The following is an 18,951-nucleotide window of genomic DNA, read 5'->3' on the forward strand; positions in this document are numbered from 1 at the left end:
ACTGAATATGCCCTAGCATCCAGTGACCCAAAAAAAAGAAAATGTGGGAACAGAAAGTCAATGGATTAGTATTATACACCTTCAGTCAAAAATGCGTAATCTGATTTAGCAACAGAACACATAAAACAATAGAGAGACTGTGGATGGTCTACAGAAAAAAGTCACAGCATTAAAGTAGAATATTAAAAATCAAATCAGATTAATTTTTGTATTCTTTCAGACGGATAAAGTAATAGAATACCACAGTGCACAGCACAATTTTGTCATAAACAGATGGTGTGGTGATGTAGTGGTTAGCAGTGGTTAGCACCGTCACAGGTTCATCATCCTAGGTTTGATTCCCATGCCCAATCATTTTTCTTGTGGAGTTTCCCAAATTTCCCTATGTCCTTTTCTCCAATCTTCCTACGACATCCTTCAAAGTCATGCTGATTAAGCTAACTAGCAATTCCTTATTGATCCTGAATGGATGTGTGCATGAGTGGCCCTGTGATGAAGTGGCACCTTGTCTAGTCCTGCTTCCTGCCTTCTGTCCAGTACTGTTGGAAGGTGCTCCAACCTCCATGACTCTATGTTGAATTAAATGGCTATATTATTATATTATGTCATTTTATTAGTGTAAACGCAGGTAATTTCTTGAGCACTAAAAATATGACACTTTTGTGCATAGCTTTGGTGACAGTAAAAAAATATAAGGGACATTGCAAGAGTCACAGCAAAAGAGCCAATCTTTCGGGGATTAGCAGGGGACTACCATAGGTTGTTGTCTGTGTTTCCATGATTGCTTGTCCCCTAAGCAGCTTTATGAGATTCTTAACACTCGCCAATGTTTTTGATCTCAGGAATGGCTGGAAGCTTTAAAGTAAATCAAGGACAATCTTTGCAGTGATTCAGTATTAAAAGGTCCTGATTTCTCAAAGGAATTTCTCATACAGGTTGACTCTTGGGAAACAGGGCTGTGAACAGGCTGTGCTGGCAGTAGGAAGGAATCAAGCATGCACTTCTGATTGTCTGTCATGTCAGAAAGCTGACTTGGTTACTAAACAGGAGCAGGCACATCTTACAGATTTCAGAATTACAACACAAGCTTATCGTAAACATTTAAAGCAATCACATTAAATAGTGAATACAAATATGAAACCAGACAGAACTGCTGTTTTGGTAGTGATAATAAATTCAAAAGTGTATATTTCAGCAGGCATCCCACACTAAAGCAATTCCTAAGCCCTGGTAGGATAGGCATTCTTGCCCCAATATTAAAAAAAAAGAAAACCATGAGAATTATTGGCCAGTTAGCTTATCCTTTTTGACAGACAAATGAATGAAAAGAGGTCTAAAATTTGAAATGGAAAATCTACACATGTGTTAGTAGACAGTCAGTACAGGTATAGATGGTGGATCCTCCTTTAATAGTATGTATGTTGTGGGTTCATTAGCAATCAACAAAACCATTTCATAATAGTAAGGTGAATGATACTTTACATGTCATACAGTGTCCCATGGAAGGATGCAGGGGACATTCTGTGAGCACTATATCAGGCAGTGCTAATGAAAAAGAAGCCAAGTCCTTTGATGTACTGTATGTATGCAAATAGATGAAGACCTGGTCTGCACACCAAAAAATAATTATGGTGTACAGAGCTTTTTATAAATTAGCTTTACAGATCAGGATGCATGTGCCATTATCTATCTGCAGATCTAAGGTGTCAGCTACCCTCTGGACACTGTCCTCTGCCATATTGGGGGATTTCTTCTGATCTTTCCCAGGATGCCACTTTCTCTCTGTCCTTTTGTTTCTCAAAGTTTCACTTATGGGACACCACTCATGCAGATAATTTTGCCACACAATTAACTGCCAATTATGTTCTTTAGTTCCTGTTTGGGAATCTCCCAACTTGCCCCAGCAACTCTTTTCCAGACAGGTACCTTATCACAGATTTTGCTCACAATACAGCATAGAAGAACCCGAAATGAAATAATGCATTTCATATTCAGTGAGTATCTGTGGATTTAAAATAAAACACGCAAACAGGCCTGACTGATATCCTCTACTATCTAATGGCATATGTTGCAAGAGTATTTGGTTCTAAGCTTGCTTCTGCATGCCATCAATTCCCTATGTAGCTAGAGTTCCGTTTCAAATTATGTCAAATCCATTCACTGTAGGCATTAGACTCTGGCAAGTGTGCATCTGGTCTCCTCTCCTCTTCATGATTTTCTTAAATAGGGTGTTAAGGATATCAGTGTCTTTAAGGTGGCTTGGAGAGTATTCAATTTGGGAACTTAAGTGTCACACCTCTGTTGTTTAGAGATGGCATTATTCTCTTTGTCTAATCAGAGCGTGATTCTGGCTCGTACTTGAGTGGTTTACATTTAAATGGGATATGGCTGGGATGAGAATCAGCATCTCCAAATTTAAAATCATAATCTTCTCCTGGCATAAAGTTTCTTATGGTTTCTTCTCTTCAGGTAAGGGATGATCAGGGCCCCCAAGTGTAAAATTTTAAGCACCCTGTGGTCTTTTTCTAAAATGAAAATAGATGTAATTGTGAGATTCAACACACAGTAGTGTAGTAGTTTTGTGGATATTGTATCAGGCTATACTAATGAAGAGGGAGCCAAGTATTTTGATGTATGTTGATTTACTGGTAAGTGTACATGTGCATCCTCTGCTATGGTCACAACTTTTGGGTAGTGAACAAAAAAAAATGAGGCTCCTACAGAGAGTGGCTGGGCTAACTCTCCATGACAGGTGGGGCAGCCTAGCAATACAGGAATATCTTAGAAGAAGACACAGATCCAGCCAAGTTTCAGAGCCTTTCATTTCATAAAGTAGCCAGAAATAACAGCATCTTCTTCTTTGTTGATGGGGATAAGACCCCACTGTTGGCAGAATAGTCAGTACAAAGTCTTCTGAGGCTTTACACTGCTTAACTCTCAGACAAACACATGGCTTCCTCTGTCATGATGCAGCTCTCTGGTGATCTGGAGAAGATAGGCAGAAGTCACATCCTGGGAAAATTCAAGGTCTGGTGCTATCAGTTCTCTTTGTATCAAAGCCTGATGTGTGCGGTTAAATTGTGAGAGATCTCCTCAACAACAGAACTGGAGATTGCCTCAAAGGCCAATAATTATATCCACAAATGGCAAGGTACTGAAATTGCTGCACTTCTGCAACAGGCAGGAGAAGGTGAGGCTCATGTTCGAGCTGAGAGACAAGACCAGCCCATCAACTTCACAATGGTGGATACACTTCATCAGTCAAGGAGATGGCACACAAAACATCAACCAGAGGGAGTGGTCTATCCTGACACCATGTGAGACTACCACAACTTTACTCTGGAAACAAACATTGTCCAGGGCAGTGGTCATGATCGAGCTCACTGTCTCATGGGAGGAAGGCATGGAGTCAATCTTTGAGAAGAAGAAGAATAAGTACAGTGTACTGACCATGGCATGCACAGAAATAGATGGAAGGCATCTACCTACCCAGTAGAGGTTGGCTGCAGAGGCATTGTTGGAAAATCCACAAGCATTTCAAGGCACTTGGAATTATTTGGTCCAGACGAAAGAAGGCACTCGAGGAAATGGTTGAAGAGGTGCAGCAAGGGAGTTTCTGGCTATGGCTCAAAAATGAAAGATGCAAAATTGCATAAAAAGGATCTTATGGTGAGCTGCAGGAAGTGGTAGGGAGAAGTTCCTACTGCTGCCCCACCACCTGGAGATGTTCTATAGAGGGTGGCTCCCAGATGACAACCCTGCAGCTGTCCCGATGGCAGCACCAGTGGTGTGACAGGCAGCAATGCCCAGCAGGTAGAGAATTTCTGTGCTTCCATCTTCCATCTAGTCCTCACAGGTGGCACAGTGGTAGTGCTGCTGCTTTGCAGTAAGGAGACTTTAGAAGATTGTGGGTTTGCTTCCCGGTTCCTCCCTGTGTGGATAGCGCTTTGAGTACTGAGAAAAGCGCTATATAAATGTAATGAATTATTATTATTATCTAGCGATGGGAAGCAGGTCTGCAATTCCAATGCTTATTCATGTCTGAGTCCATTCCATTTTAGTTCCCAACAGTGTTTTCTGGAAGTGACCTATTTAATAAAATTTTAGTAAAAATACATGTGTTTGGGAAATTGTGAGCATATGCCTGGATGACTTTATATGTGGATTATGTGACAAAACTAACGTGAAATTTTTTTATGAACATTCTGATAGTGTTAATTGTTCTCCAGTGTTGGTCACCATAGACTTCTGTTCTATCTCCATGTTTTTATCTCTGTTCTGCATGAAAACACACATTACAGATTTTTCTCAGCCATCACTACAAAGAACATGGGGTAAGCAGTATATTTAAAAAATAATCTTTTTTTTTTTTGGTGGAGTATTCCTATCAGTGTCATGAAAAACTCTTTACACCAACACAGGCCACATACAGAGATGCAGTTCTTTCCAAAAGAAAAGATTATTTTATTTACATTATCTGCTATGATTAGATTGTGTTTCTCCTCATTTTAGGAAATAAGATGGCACAATCAGTCCTGAAACGAGTGATTAGACAATGCAAAGTACAACGCAACTGTCTCTTTCTCTTTCCCTTAATACCTGATCCTGTCATCATCCTTGACAGTAATGTTTAATTCTGACATGTCAGCTTTAATCAAAACATATACAGTGTGACATTTCATTGCGGGTGGAAAGATATTCTGTCACAACTTCTTTACATTTTTGCTGATGTTTTTAGAGTCAACTCACACAAAAAAAAAGACAATGACAACATCACCCCTCAACTAAATAGGCTATTCTGGCTCCCTGTCCAACACTGAATCATCTGGAAAACGCATAAGCTTCAGAATACCTGTAACCACAGCTTATTGGCTTTCAAAAATCTATTCTTAGATAAACCAGCTGTTTTCTTTGTGATAACACTATTATATACAATTCTATAAAAACACTGAATTATTATTGTGAATCCTGATCACCTGACATCTCTTCCTGGGTTTACCTCTGAAATACCCTCAATCATAAGATTTAAATCACGACTTTCTATCCCTAGCATTGTAGTTCTAAGTTTTCTGCATGTAATTCTGCTAAAATGACACTTTTGTACCTGCAGTTGTTTACTCTTCTGTGCTCTCCAGCAATTTTAACAGTCAAGCAGCTTTATTTTATAACCACAATCAGTAAAAAACTATCCATCTATTTATGCACTAGTAAGTGCTTGAGGGGACATTGTTCCAGTTTGCTTAGGGAATAAGTAAGGCTCTTGTTAGCACTGTTAGTTTATTTGCTAAATTATTGAACCACATCTGTCAATATTTCAATACTATATACCTTGTATACAGTACATACAAGCATACATATAAAAGACAAAATGGTGGTAAGTGCTGCTGCCTCATAGGTCAAATCTAAATCCTGTGCCCAATCATTGTCCTTGTGGAATCTTGAGTTCTCTCCAGGTCTGCAAGGGATTTCCTCCAGGTAGTTCTGCTTTGAATGTATATCCCCAAAGACATGCATGTTATTTTGAATATAATCTCTAAACTGACCCAAGTGTGTGTGTGGCTCCTGTGATGGACTATAATTTTTTTTTTTTTTTTTTTTTATATTTTATTCATTTTCATTGTAATCATTCCATACAAATAGATCAATTTATAACCAAACAAATTAAAGACAAATCAAACCCCACCCCTGAGAAGGAGAGCTTAGCTAAAGGAGAATTGCTTACGGCTTTTTAATAAGACAACATTAAGCAAAGGAAAGGGAGAAATAAATATATATGTAAATAAGAGATGGAGAAGGGAATTAAATGCAGTAATAGTTATTTCTCTTATTCTAAAATAATATTGATCAGATCCTGCCAGGTTTTGAAAAAATTTTGTACAGATCCTCTAACTGAGAATTTGATTTTTTCCAATTTCAAATAATATAAAACATCGGTTTCCCACTGACTTATCAGAGGAGAGTTAGGATTCTTCCAATTTAACAGAATGAGTCTGCGTGCCAAAAGTGTAGTGAATGCAATCACCGTTTGCTTGTCCTTTTCCACTTCAAGTCCGTCTGGAAGAAAACCGAACACAGCTGTTAGTGGGTTAGGAGGGATTGTGATACTAAGGCTGTCTGAAAGGCACTTAAAAATTTTTGTCCAAAATGATGTTAATTTGGTGCAGACCCAGAACATGTGACCCAGTGAGGCAGGAGCTTGGTTGCAGCGTTCGCAGGTTGGATCTTGCCCTGGAAACATTTTGGACAGTTTTAAGTGAGACAGATGAGCTCGATATATAATTTTTAGTTGAATAATTCTATGCTTTGCGCATATGGAGCTCAAGTGAATTCTCTGCTTTGCTACCTTCCACTCCTTTTCTGATATATTGATTAAGAGGTCTTCTTCCCAATGTCCTCTTGGATCTTTGAAAGGTAGGGACTCTAATAGGATTTTATATAATGTGGAAATGGTGTTTAATTCCTCGGCATTGAGCAGTATTTTTTCCAGCATTGTGGAGGGTGCGAGGTGGGGAAAATTGGGCAATTTCTGTTTAACAAAATTTCTAATTTGAAGATAGTGAAAGAAATGTGTAGCTGGGAGGTTGAATTTTGAATGTAATTGTTCAAAAGATGCAAATATGTTCTCTATATAAAGATCTCTGAGCATTTTAATCCCAAAACTTTTCCAGGTATTAAAAACTGGATATGTTTGCGAGGGTTGAAAGAGGTGGTTTTCTTGCAGAGGTGCCAATGGACTATAATTTCTTACCTCGAAAAATATTTCTTTTTGGTTTATGTGAATTTTGGTTTCTGCCTGTTGCTACTAAAATTTTTCCAGGTTGCTTGGACTCTGTAGTCTTTTCAGCATAACTTTGATATTGTGAACTTTTCAGTTCTGACTTGGGGTTTGAAGGCTAGAGCCCCTTTAAGTGATTCATTGGTTGATTTTTTTGTGGCACAATTTAAATGATATGTGAAGTTGCCCAACTCTCAATTTTAAATTAGCCGTAATTATCATGAATAATGTCGATCACTTACATACAGTATGATTTAGCACTTTGCCCACTGAACACAAATTGTAAATTTATGAATATTCAACAGAAAAATATATTGATAGATCATCATTTGTGTGATTTTTTTTTTTTATGTCAGCTGTCAATTTATCATTACTGGTGCTGGTAGCCTAATATATTGTGAAATGGAGTGGCAGCATTCCTCCCTAAAAACCTCCACTGTTGTGACACCATTGATCTTTTTCTGCCTCGTCCCTTGACATCCCTTTCTCTGACATTCTCACTTGTGCTCAACATAAAATTTTGCTGCTGGTTTTTAAGTCACTATTTGGGTATGCTCCTGCCTAATAATCTGAATTGTGTGTTATGCACCAGCCATCCAGAGAGCTTCAATCTACCGGTCAGCTGTCTCTTGTTGCATCTGTTGCTCCTCATCTGTGGAATTCTTTACCTAATTACACTAAGGAGTCACCTTCAATTGTACTGTTTAAAACTAGATTGAAGACTCATTTCTATTCTCTGGCTTTCTTTGACCTTCAGTTACACTGATGGTTCCCTCTTCTTAGTCATTTGTTTGTTTCAATTTACTGGTGGTGTATTATGTTTTATTGTATTTCTTCTATTTAATTTATTTATGTTTATTGAATGTTACATTGTAAAGCACTTAGGCTACAACATGACTGATATTGTTTTAAATATCCTCTATAAATAAATTGACATTGCCCAAAGGCAACACCATGCTTCCCAAGATCTCCAGCATCAATGTGCAAGTTCCAATGAATTTAAACAGAGGACTGGGTGTCATGCATGCTTGATCATCTCTCTGTCTCACTTGCTTGTTCACATATACTCACTACATAGTTTATCACAAAGGCCCAGGTCCTCCTGACAGCATTCATTTCTCAAGTCAGTGTGGCCCAATTCGAATTTTCATGAAAAAATACAACCATGTCTACAGTATATACAATTTATTGTGGCCACTATGGGGTACCTCGGAGCTTTGAACACTTGACACAACTACTACACACAGAGTCTCAGGTTAAAATAAAGTTATTTTATTTTATAACAGTACCTTAAAAGGCTTTTACTCAGTCCAGCACAGTACAATACAATAAATCAATGCTTTTTCATCTCCAACAACTTCCCCATAGTGAGCATTGTCTTCTTCTTCCTAACTCTGACTCATACAGTGAGGTGAGGTGCCACCTTTTATGTTGGACCCAGGAGTACTTCTGGTGCCATGGCATTGAATGGCAGAATCCCTTCAGGGTCATAAAGAAGCTGCACAAAACAGGGAGAACCTCTCTCGGAAGGGCCTTCTGGCAGCACCCAACAGGGATGCCCTTGCAGACTTCAAATCTAAGGCAAACCTGTGGGTGTCCAAACTAGGACCAAGCCAGAGGAGCACTGTCACCTCTTGTAATGGGGGATGAATTGTTCTTGATACAGTATGTCTCCCCCAGTCCATCCATTAACCTTTGACCCAACCAGGTTGCACCTCCATTCATGTTGTCCTTCCATTGTGGCCTCCTATCTGTGCAAGGAATTACCTTTCATTCTAGGTGGGATGTCAGTCCATCTGTTATGGAAGTCACACTATGTATGAATTTTTCTTTGAACCATGTGTTTTTTGTTTTTTTTTGCAGGCAGGTCTCTTGTCTTTTTCTACATAGAACTACATTCAAATTGTTACTCACACTATGTCATTGTGGTCTCTGATCATTACAACTGCATTTTTAATCTCATTTGCAGCCTTTTTCTCCATGCGGAAAAGTCTGAGGGAATTTACTCTAGTGCAGAAGGGAGAAGAGGGGTGTGCAGACAGATAGAATCAACCTGCATGCTTTTCAGTTGTGCTTCTTCTGTGCTAAAATCCATTGGCCTGGGCATGTGGCTACCGGTGAGTCTATGGAGAGATCCTTGATTGGATCAGCTTACGAATTTGGGCAAAATGACTACAGATGGTGTTTTTTCTGACCCAAATTGAGAAGTGCAAGGTTGGACCAGAGGTGTGAATGTGCAGACAGAATGGGAGCATTCATGTTGCATTAGAGGTATTCATTGTGTCATACGTTTTCATTCTGTTTGTCTTTGAAATTAAAACACAAATACTTTTTAAACTTACACTTTTACTGTAAAACTTCAGTAAAAACAATTTTTTGAATGAACTTTACGTAAATATCGCATCGAATTTTGATTTCATGTTTGGACTTACATTTTAACAATGCTAATATAACTGCCCGTGGGTGAATATCGTTTCTTTCTCTCTAATAAATAAACCAACTTTTTTGAATGTTTGTCCCTGTGATTTGTTAATTGTCATAGCAAAAACTATTCTAACAGGAAACTGTAAACGTTTTAATTCGAATGGCAAATCAAGATCTCCTTTGGTGTCTAATGTTATTCGCCAAAGATGTACTACATTACCTTTTTGTCACCTGTTAAAATTTTACATGTCATTGCCGTGTAATCGATTAACAATTTTCACGTTTCATCGCTTCTCGGTGCTAGGATTGCCCGTTTACTCATTTCTTCTGTTGATAACCCTTCGGGATGAAATTCATCAATAAGATTTCAACATAATAAGTCTTCTTTTATTGGTAACTTAAAGTGAGGAAAACATAAAAACAAAAGCATTCGCACAAATGGGAGGTGAGTGGAACATGGGTGTGGTTGTAAATGGTTGAGAGGAGGGCTGGACTTGACAAAATCTCTTGGCAAAAGTCTCTTCTCAAGATTTTCTTTTATAATATAGAGATAATCCAAAGCAGGTCTGGAAGGGACTAAAAACAATTACAGGACTGGGCCCTAAAATGAATGTGGATTTTCCAGCTGACAAAGACCACAAGCTTTTAGCTGATGAACTGAATAACTTTTATGCCAGATTTGAAAAAAGTGATTTCAGCACCCAAAATACAGAAATAAAGGAGATGCTTTATAAAAACACCAGGTATTCTGCTGTGATTGGGTTCAGTTTAACTGAAGTGGAAAAAGGCTTGCGGAAGGCCAAAACAAACAGTGCAGTGGGACCAGACGGCATATCAGGCCGGCTCTTAAAGTCTTGCTCTAAGCAGCTCTCCCCAGTTTTTCATTTGCTTTTTAACTGGTCTCTGACCTGTGGTATTGTACCAAATCTGTGGAAACAATCAATCATCACCCCTGTATCTAAGGTTTCTAGGCCAAGCTGTTTAAATGATTACAGACCAGTGGCACTTACATCTATTCCAATGAAATGCTTTGAACACTTGGTGAAAAACATTTTAATGACAGAGACAAAGTCTTTTCAAGACAACAATCAATTTGCTTATTGTGCAAACAGAAGTGTGGAAGATGCTCTGCTTGTTATCTTACATCAAATCTACACCTTTCTTGATCAGCCTGGTTCATATGTCAGAGCACTATTTTTGGATTTTTCTTCAGCGTTCAATACTATACAGCCTCATATACTGATTGGGAAATTAAACAGTATGAATGTAAATCCATTTATCACACTATGGATTCAGAACTTTCTTTTAAATCGTTCACAGACAGTTAAAGTTCAGGACACTTTTTCAAAAGCTCTTCATTCAAACACAGGAAGTCCACAAGGGTGTGTCTTATCACCATTACTGTTTACTCTGTACACAAGTGACCTGAGACAGAACAATGACCACTGCTCCATTATTAAGTATGCGGATGACACCATGATCATAGGATGCATATCTGGGGAGGATGAAAGCCACTATCTAAATCAAGTGGACTGTATGGTAATCTGGTGCAATAAAAACTCTCTCAGTCTGAATGTAACAAAGACCAAAGAAATGATATTTGATTTTAAGAGACAGAAATCTGTATGTTCACCTATTGTAGTTCTGGGAGAGGAGGTAGAAATAGTGAATGAATATAAATACTTAGGAACTTACTTAGATAACAATCTTAACTGGAATACAAATACAAAAAAATTATTTTCTAAGTGCAACCAGCGCTTATTTCTCCTCCATAAACTCAAACTATTTAAAGTAGACAAGGACCTCATGTTGTCCTTCTATCGTAGTATGATCCAGTCCATGATCACTTTCAGTTTCATTGCCTGGTTTAATAGTCTGACAAACCAAAACTCAAAAAAGCTCCAGCAGATTATGAAGTATGCAGCTAAAGTTATTGGGGCTGATGTAGATGATTTGACTAGTGTGTGTCAGAGGGCAATGCTAAAGAAACTGGAAATCATCTCAACTGATGACAGACATCCATTACATGTAGAACTAAACTTCAGTAAATCAGGAAGGATAGTTGCTTTGAAAACCCACACAAATCGCTCCAGAAACTCCTTTCTTCCTAGTGCCATACGACTTTTCAATAAGAAATATCGGAGATAATGTTTAAGGTTTTGATATATATCCTGTTACCTTTTTTTTTTTTTTTTTTGGTATAGATATGTTTTATCTAACTGCCTTACCTTAACCTTTCTTATTTCTATTTGTATGTTTTATTTCATTCTGTCTGTTACTTGTTATTAGATGCAACTGAGAAGGCAAATTTCATGTTTTCCTGTGTAAACATGACTAAATAAAGAAACCTAACCTAACCTAACCTAACCTAATGGAAGCTATCTCATACAAATGAACTATGAGGAAACTAGGAGAAGTAAATAGAAAGTAATGGCTTATCTCCCTGTCATTTCTTTGACATGCTTATCCAAATCAGCCTAACAAAATGACAGACTGTGACCTTGTAGAAATGTCCACCAGGCAGTAATTAGTCCTGGATCAGAAGCAAGTCCATCTATACAAATGAACTAGGTTAACGAAATAATTCATTTTATTCAGCTACAACAGGAATATTAATCCAAGTTTTTCATTTTCTATGATCTACAGTAAAAGCAATGATTGCTTTCTCACTTCATTGGAAAATGTTATTTTGATGAGCAGTATACTCTACTGTCAATGAATAAAAGAAGAAAACCGAAAAGAAAATTACCAATTGCAGTGTTTCTCAGTAAACTAGTGTAATTGTATGTCATAGACACATAGGGGGATCTGTCAAATATGCTATATATTGAATGGGTGAGAACTATAGCTGGTTCTATGGATTTTTTTATTGTTTTGCATTTACTTGTGTGCAGTGTTTTGTAAATACAATCTGCTCTTTTGTGGCTTTCTAAAACTCTGTCTTACAGGATCCCTATGAGATTTTACATACCGATAGCTAATTCCTAACTCCCTACCATTCTCTCCTTATCCTGTCATCTTGTGTTTTCCTTTTTGATTCTTGATGCGCTATATATGATTTAATAGGTCTATGTACTTTGTATCACTAACTCACCCACAGGTCATTGAGATGCTGTTAGAATTGCTGGGCATACTCAATTACCCTGCTGTAGGTGATCAGAATGGCATCCTATTTATCAAGTGTTTCTGCCCTGCTAATGGGGTACAAGCTGTTTGCATCAAGTTGCAAACTACGTTAAATAATAGGATGAATTCTATATGTATATATTAATGGAGTCATCCATTGTGAACATACTTTTTCTTCTCACATTTTATTATATCAGTCTTACCCTCATTTGTTTCCATAAAGGCTCCAAAATTCCTTTTAATATGGAGTAGGTTGTTAAAATAATACAAGAGTCACAAATTCATTTAATTGAATTCAGGTTCATTGTGTGCCTGGGGGGCAGGGGGGGTCTGGTGCTAGGGTGGTCAGCAGCAACCAACCTTGAATGGAATGCCAGATGATCACAGGCCATGCCAAGCTCACATCCACAGTGATCAAATTTAGACTCACCAATTAAACTAATAGGCATATTTTGGGATGACGGAATAAAGCAGAGAGTAGGAAAACCTTCAAAATAACAGTCTTTTTTCATATATCTCATTAATCATGGATTGTACATATTGAAGAAGCAAATGTTGAATTTTAGATAAGCTTGTTTCCAGTCGGGCTCATTTATCTCTAGTGGCCATTAATAGAGGGCCAAAGATTGTCATTCTCTCAACACCGATTCGAATAAGGTAAAAAAAAAAAAAAATCTACTGAAGCTGTGAGGCACTGGTGCTAGCCACTAAACCACCATACTGTCCTCTTCTTCCATGCGCATTAAGATTTCATATGAAGTTGTGGACACATATGACAGCAATACAGAGCGGTTTGGAATCTCACAGTGTATGAGTTATTAACAGCTGTAGGCTCAGTCTGACGGATGTCACTTATGCCATACCTCTGCTAACAAGCTAGCATGTGCAGTCTTGCAATATGTAGTTGTTGTGCGCTTTTCATGTAAGTGTTGTCTGCTCTAATTATCTGTTTTAATTTTACTTTTCAGGACTGGAGCAAAGAAACATTAAGGATACATCCTTCAAAAGCAGTCTGGTGTGGAAATTTTACGCTCTTATTGTTTGTGCCGGAAGATTCAAGGTATGTTTTTGCTTCTGTGTTTCAAAAACTGAGTCATGCTGTTCTGTTTGCATTGCTTTTTATTATTTCAGCATGGTGGGTCCTCAGCCATCTCAGTTACACCATCTACCAAGAGTTTAATGTGTACTTCATAGTGGATGAGTGCTCATACATAACAAACATATTTTTGAAATTTCAATTTTAGGGGAGCAAGTGAATCAAGTTTGAGCTGTATATCCTGCAGTGAAGTGTAAAAATGTATACAGTTACAAAAAAATGCAATGTTTTTATCAAACATTCCCTGCAAGGCAAAATAGCCAAATCCCCTTACAGGGTTACAGGATGTCTTTCTGCTGCTAACAGTAAAGTAAATGCAAAGAGTCATTCATTTTTATCTACTGCTTGGCTCAGTTAATGACATGCTGAGGTTTATTGCAGTGTACTGGCATTTTTAAAATGGAAAGCAATAGCATCTAAGCCATTGGACTTTAAGATTTAAGATTACCTGTTCAATTCCTACCTCCAGCTTACTGTGTGACCCAGAGTAAATTGAAATTAAGAATAACAACTGTAAACAACTGTACCATATCCTAAATGTGTAAGTCATAAAAGGTGTCAGCTAAATATGCATTAATAACATGCAATAATATTAATAATATGCAATAATGACATAGAGGAAGACTTGCTTTCAAACTACATGTGGCAATAAAAGGAATCACCGACTGTACGCAATGCTCACTTGTTTTTGTTCTGTTCCTTGCTGTCCATAATAGTTTGGCTGCCCCCAATTACTACTGTTGCTACAGAGAATTGTGTTATGTGGTACAGAATAAAAACAGCAGGCTGCGAGGGTTTTGTCAGGCCTGTTATGGATTATGTCTTTCTCTAGGAGGAAGTTGTCGACATTGTTAATCCCTGCTTCAGGGTACCCATTCTTTTGGAGTGTGACTTGGAGGTGGCACCCGTGTAAAGTGTGGCTGGAATGAAGCCAGAAACCAGAATTTCAGCTCAAAAGGTGTCTGTGCGGTTAGATGTGCTCCATTCTCCTGATTAATTCAGTGACTTCTCTAGCTGAACATCCAAGATGCACAGAAAGAGTGCAAGACTGCTGGCCCAAGGTCAAAATAAAACAGCATTGGCTCAAATGATTCTTTGATTTGATTGAAATATTTTTTTCCTTTTGGATTTTAGAGGTTTTAGCGATGTAGTAAACAGAGACTTCTGGTAATCATTTTTTTCATTATATATATATATAAAACCCTTACAGTATTTCAGAAATGCAGAGTGAATTGACCTGCCAGCTGGCATATCCTTGCAGACACTGCAAACTTTATTTAGCTTTCCCATCCAACATCATGGCTGCAAAACACAGTTGTGATGTATGTGACTCTGTAAATAAAATGGAAATGGCTGGTTAAATGAGGTCTCGGGGGCTGAAGAGGTAGGATATGTGAGTATTCAAGTAGGTTATGGCAGTGCACCGCTTTAAAAAACGCATTTAATGAAATATTGATTTTGCTTTTCTGGTAAGGAAAGATACAAAAATAAAACAGGAGAGGAATCTGGAGCACTGCGCTCTTGAGAAAAGGGGAAACGGATATCTCCTATGGGAGGGATTTTGACCCGAGACTGTGGTGTGAAATGCACTGACTTCAGGGAAAACAAATTAGTTTTGCAAATTGCTTTTCTGAAAAGATTTATATTGTTTTTCAGTTGTGTTTATTTAAATAATATTGTGGCTTTGAATTCTCTAGTTGGCCATTCTTTTAAAATAATGTGTCAGCACAATGGCAATACAGTTTCAGTGAGACAAGATGTATTTCGATTGTATAATCAAATGTTTAATGTGCTGCATTGTTTCTGTGTTGGGAAGCATGGTGTTACAGTGCTTCGTTCTGAGGCCACATAGCTCTAGGGACCTGTGTTCAACTCCTAATACCCTTTTGTTGAAGTTTTACACATTCTTCCCATGTTCATATGGTGTTCTGTTTACCTGCCACAAACTGCAAAGAACTAAGCTAGTTTTAAATAAACCCAGAATGGGGAGGTGGGTTCTAAAATGGTTTGACATCCTGTCCTGGGTTGGTCCTTCCCATCCATCTAATGCTGATCAGCTGCTCTTGATTTAATATACAATAGAAAGACATTTTACACTCAGGTGTCCTTTATAAGGAGTACTATTAAAAGCCATCAGTCTATTCACTCTGTCAAATTTACAGTACTTAATCTCAGTAGTGACAGAGTAACCATCCCTGCATAGCACACCTGCTCTTTACCTGGCACACTCATATACACACTTAGACTCAAACATATTGAAGTATTTTAGAGTTACTAATTAATCTAACATACATGTCTTTGATAATGTGGTGGGACAATCCATGTTGACACAGAAAGACTTGACAAATCCCACACTGATAGTGACCAAGTCTATGATTCCCACCTAGAATGCCAAAACTACAAGATTGCAGCACTGACCACTATAGCAATGCTTTATAACCAATAAAAAAACTGAAGTAAATATGGGGAACACATTTATAAAAAAGATAGGTACTTTAACAGATTTGAGACCATTGAGACCATTGAGATAGTTAAAGAATTTCACATCCCATCATTTTAAACGTAAAGAAAGGCTAGACAGAAGTAGCTCTTCATTATATTGAATATGAGTGCTTAAAGTAGTGATCTCATTGGCTTTGAAAGACATTTGACTGTTGGAGTATATTTGCCATTCATTCAATAATAATAAGAAGAAGAATAAAAAGTATTTTTAATGTACCTTTTAGAGTCTAAGGACATGGTAAAAAACATAACAAAAATAGTTAAATATCCATAAAAAGATTTCATAAAAGGATAGCAAAATAGTGTATATAAAAGATTTAGCAAACATAAGTTTTCAGTCTGTTTTTATAAACTAGTACTACCGTCTTTTTCCGAAATTAAGACATCCCCCGAAAATAAGCCCTATCGAGATTTTCGGAACTTTTTGTAATATAAGCCCTCCCCCGAAAATAAGCCCTAGTTAAAATAATGTGAAAAAAAGAATTCGTTAAAAAATGCTGTTGATTTATTAAGTATGTTTAGCTTCCCTAATACTCGTATTTCAGAGAAATGTTTGAAATAAAATATTCCGAGAAATTCATTGTTTACCTCTACAGTTCGTTTCAAATTAATTCTTGGAATTTATCTTAAAAATACAACATAAGGCAGCATGAATACATAAATATTGTGTCCGCTCTGCTCTGCTGTGTTGTACTGCGTCGCGCGTATCGCAGAGTATGGTCGAATGAGGTGGGGAGGGGGTGGAGGGGGGCATGCATATGCGGAATGCGACGGAACGCGTCGTTGGCGCACACTATAAATAATTGTTCGTTAAGGCAGCAGTCTACATTGAGCGACAGTGCAGATACAGTGTTTGTTCATTTCAGTCTTGTAAGTCTGATTATTTCCTCATACGTAATTTTATTTTTTATAAAGTGAATAATTTTTAACCGCAGTTAAAATGAGTACAAAACGAAAGAGCTATTCCGTCGAGTACAAAAAGGGAATTGTGGAAGACTCCAGGGGTGTAAATTTTGATTTATGACGATGTTCCAGAAGAAGATGACATGACTGTAATTGAATCAATTTTAATTTCTGTATTCTGTGTAAAATAAATAAATATTAAATAAAAATATATAAATATACTTTTATTTTTGTCCTCCCCCGAAAATAAGCCCTAGTGCGTATTTTGTACCAAAAAAGAAAGTAAGACAGTGTCTTATTTTCGGAAAAAGACGGTATCTTGACTTCTCTGAGTTTCTAAGAGCATTCCACAGGGTTAGAGCTCTATCATCCATTATACTGGCCTTAGCCCTAACATGGCTAAGTAGAGCACTAATTTGAAATGTGGGCAGGAACACAAAGGTGTAAAATATCAGAGAGATAGGATGGAGCTCAGTCGTATAAAGCTTTGTAAGTTAACAGAAATATTAAAGGTTGAATATGAAATTCAATTTGAAGCCAGTGTAGTTCCCTTAAAGTATCCATAATATGTTCTAGCAGCAGGGTTCTGAACAAACTACAATTTGGTAAGAAAAAGACTTTGGAAGACCACACAGTATGATACTACAGTAGTCTTGCGTAGATGTAATAAAAGGGTGGGTTAAACATTAGGCATTTGATAAGGTCAAAGTTGGGCTAAATTTCTTAAAGAAAAAAGGAAATTTTTACTAAATTATTATACGAGGGATGTTCAGAAAGTTTCCGCACTTTTTTTTAACTCTATTTATTAAGAATTTCAAAAACAAATTACATCACGTTTCTACATAGTCACCTTCCTTTGCGTTTCAATTTTCTCAGCGTCATACCAACTTTTTTAATGCCATCAGCAAAAAATGTTTTTGGTTGAGCGCCTAGCCAATGATGCACTGCTGCTTTTACATCATCACCACATGAAAATCCTCTTCCCATTAAAGCTTCTTTGAGCGGTCCAAAAAGGTGCAAATCAGATGGAGCTAAATCCGAACTATAAGATGGGTGTTCCATAACCTCCCACTTCAATTGTCTGAGGGTTTCCAATGTGTGGGCTGCAGTGTGGGGGCGGGCGTTGTTGTGCAACAACACAGTTCTCTTCTGCCCACAAAAAGCGTATGACAGAACACTGTTCATATTTGATGTAATTTATAAGTTTTGCGGCCATCTTCACCAAAGGGTACTACTACTCTTATACTAAACTGCAAGGACAGCTGCCTTGCCAGATAGAACTAGTCACATGACACTCTCAGAACCAACCAATTACTACCCCTCCCACCTTCACCATTTCCAACGAAAATATAAAAGTGCGTAAATTTTTTTGAACGTCCCTCGTAGTAGTATTTACTTCAGTGACAGAATTTATTTGTGGCTTAAATAGAAGGGGAGATTCTAGGCTGGAAGTTGTAGGAAAATACATCATCATACAGGAGCATCTGAGATGTCAATGCTTTAATAAAAAATGAAAAAGCAACTGGGGCTTATTTAACTTTAAATGACAATCCAAAGTAGGAGCAGGCAGGTCCATCCATGGCAAACTTCCAAAATGGTCATTTTACCATGCATAAGAACCATATCTATGTATATAAATTGCTAAGGGCTGTGTCTGTCTGTCTGTTTGTCATGCACTTACTCGAGAACCACTAGGGTTATAGCCTTGATCTTGGTCTTAATCGAAAGTTTTTGATGCAATACAGGCTGTTGAAGCAAAAAATATGCCAAGTGGCAACCTCTGCCAAGTTATCGAGCCTCATGTCTTTCTTCTGGCAAAATGATTGAGCTGACATTTCCAAAAAGAAAAAAAAATACACAGTGACCTCTACCGAGTATGAAACAAGTTGCAGAACACATTTCTTGGATCTTGGTCTTAAATGTTAGATTTTAAAGTGATACGTGCTAGTGAAGTAAAAAATGTGGTTAGAGTCAAATTCTGCAATGTTACTGGGGTTTATGTCTTTCTTGCGGCAAACTACATTGGCAAACCAATCAAGAAAATGACATGGTATAAGGAAAAAGAAGAGCAGCCATATTTACTGAGCTTAAAGTGAAGTAGAAAACGGAATAATGGCAGGTCTGG

General features: G+C 37.6%; 1 protein-coding gene across 6 annotated transcripts in view; it reads left to right on the plus strand.

Moving 5' to 3' along the window:
• syt1a (synaptotagmin Ia) overlaps window positions 1-18,951 on the plus strand; it is a 1,226,547-nt gene that overhangs the window by 711,489 nt on the left and 496,107 nt on the right. For all 6 annotated transcript variants that reach the window (XM_028817071.2, XM_028817014.2, XM_028817013.2 and 3 more), the window contains one exon: window positions 13,294-13,385. The gene's annotated coding sequence lies outside the window, so the exon portion shown is untranslated. The remainder of the gene's footprint in view (window positions 1-13,293; window positions 13,386-18,951) is intronic.

Source organism: Erpetoichthys calabaricus, chromosome 1, assembly GCF_900747795.2.
Source record: "Erpetoichthys calabaricus chromosome 1, fErpCal1.3, whole genome shotgun sequence".
In the NCBI taxonomy this organism is placed as follows: Eukaryota; Metazoa; Chordata; class Cladistia; order Polypteriformes; family Polypteridae; genus Erpetoichthys; species Erpetoichthys calabaricus.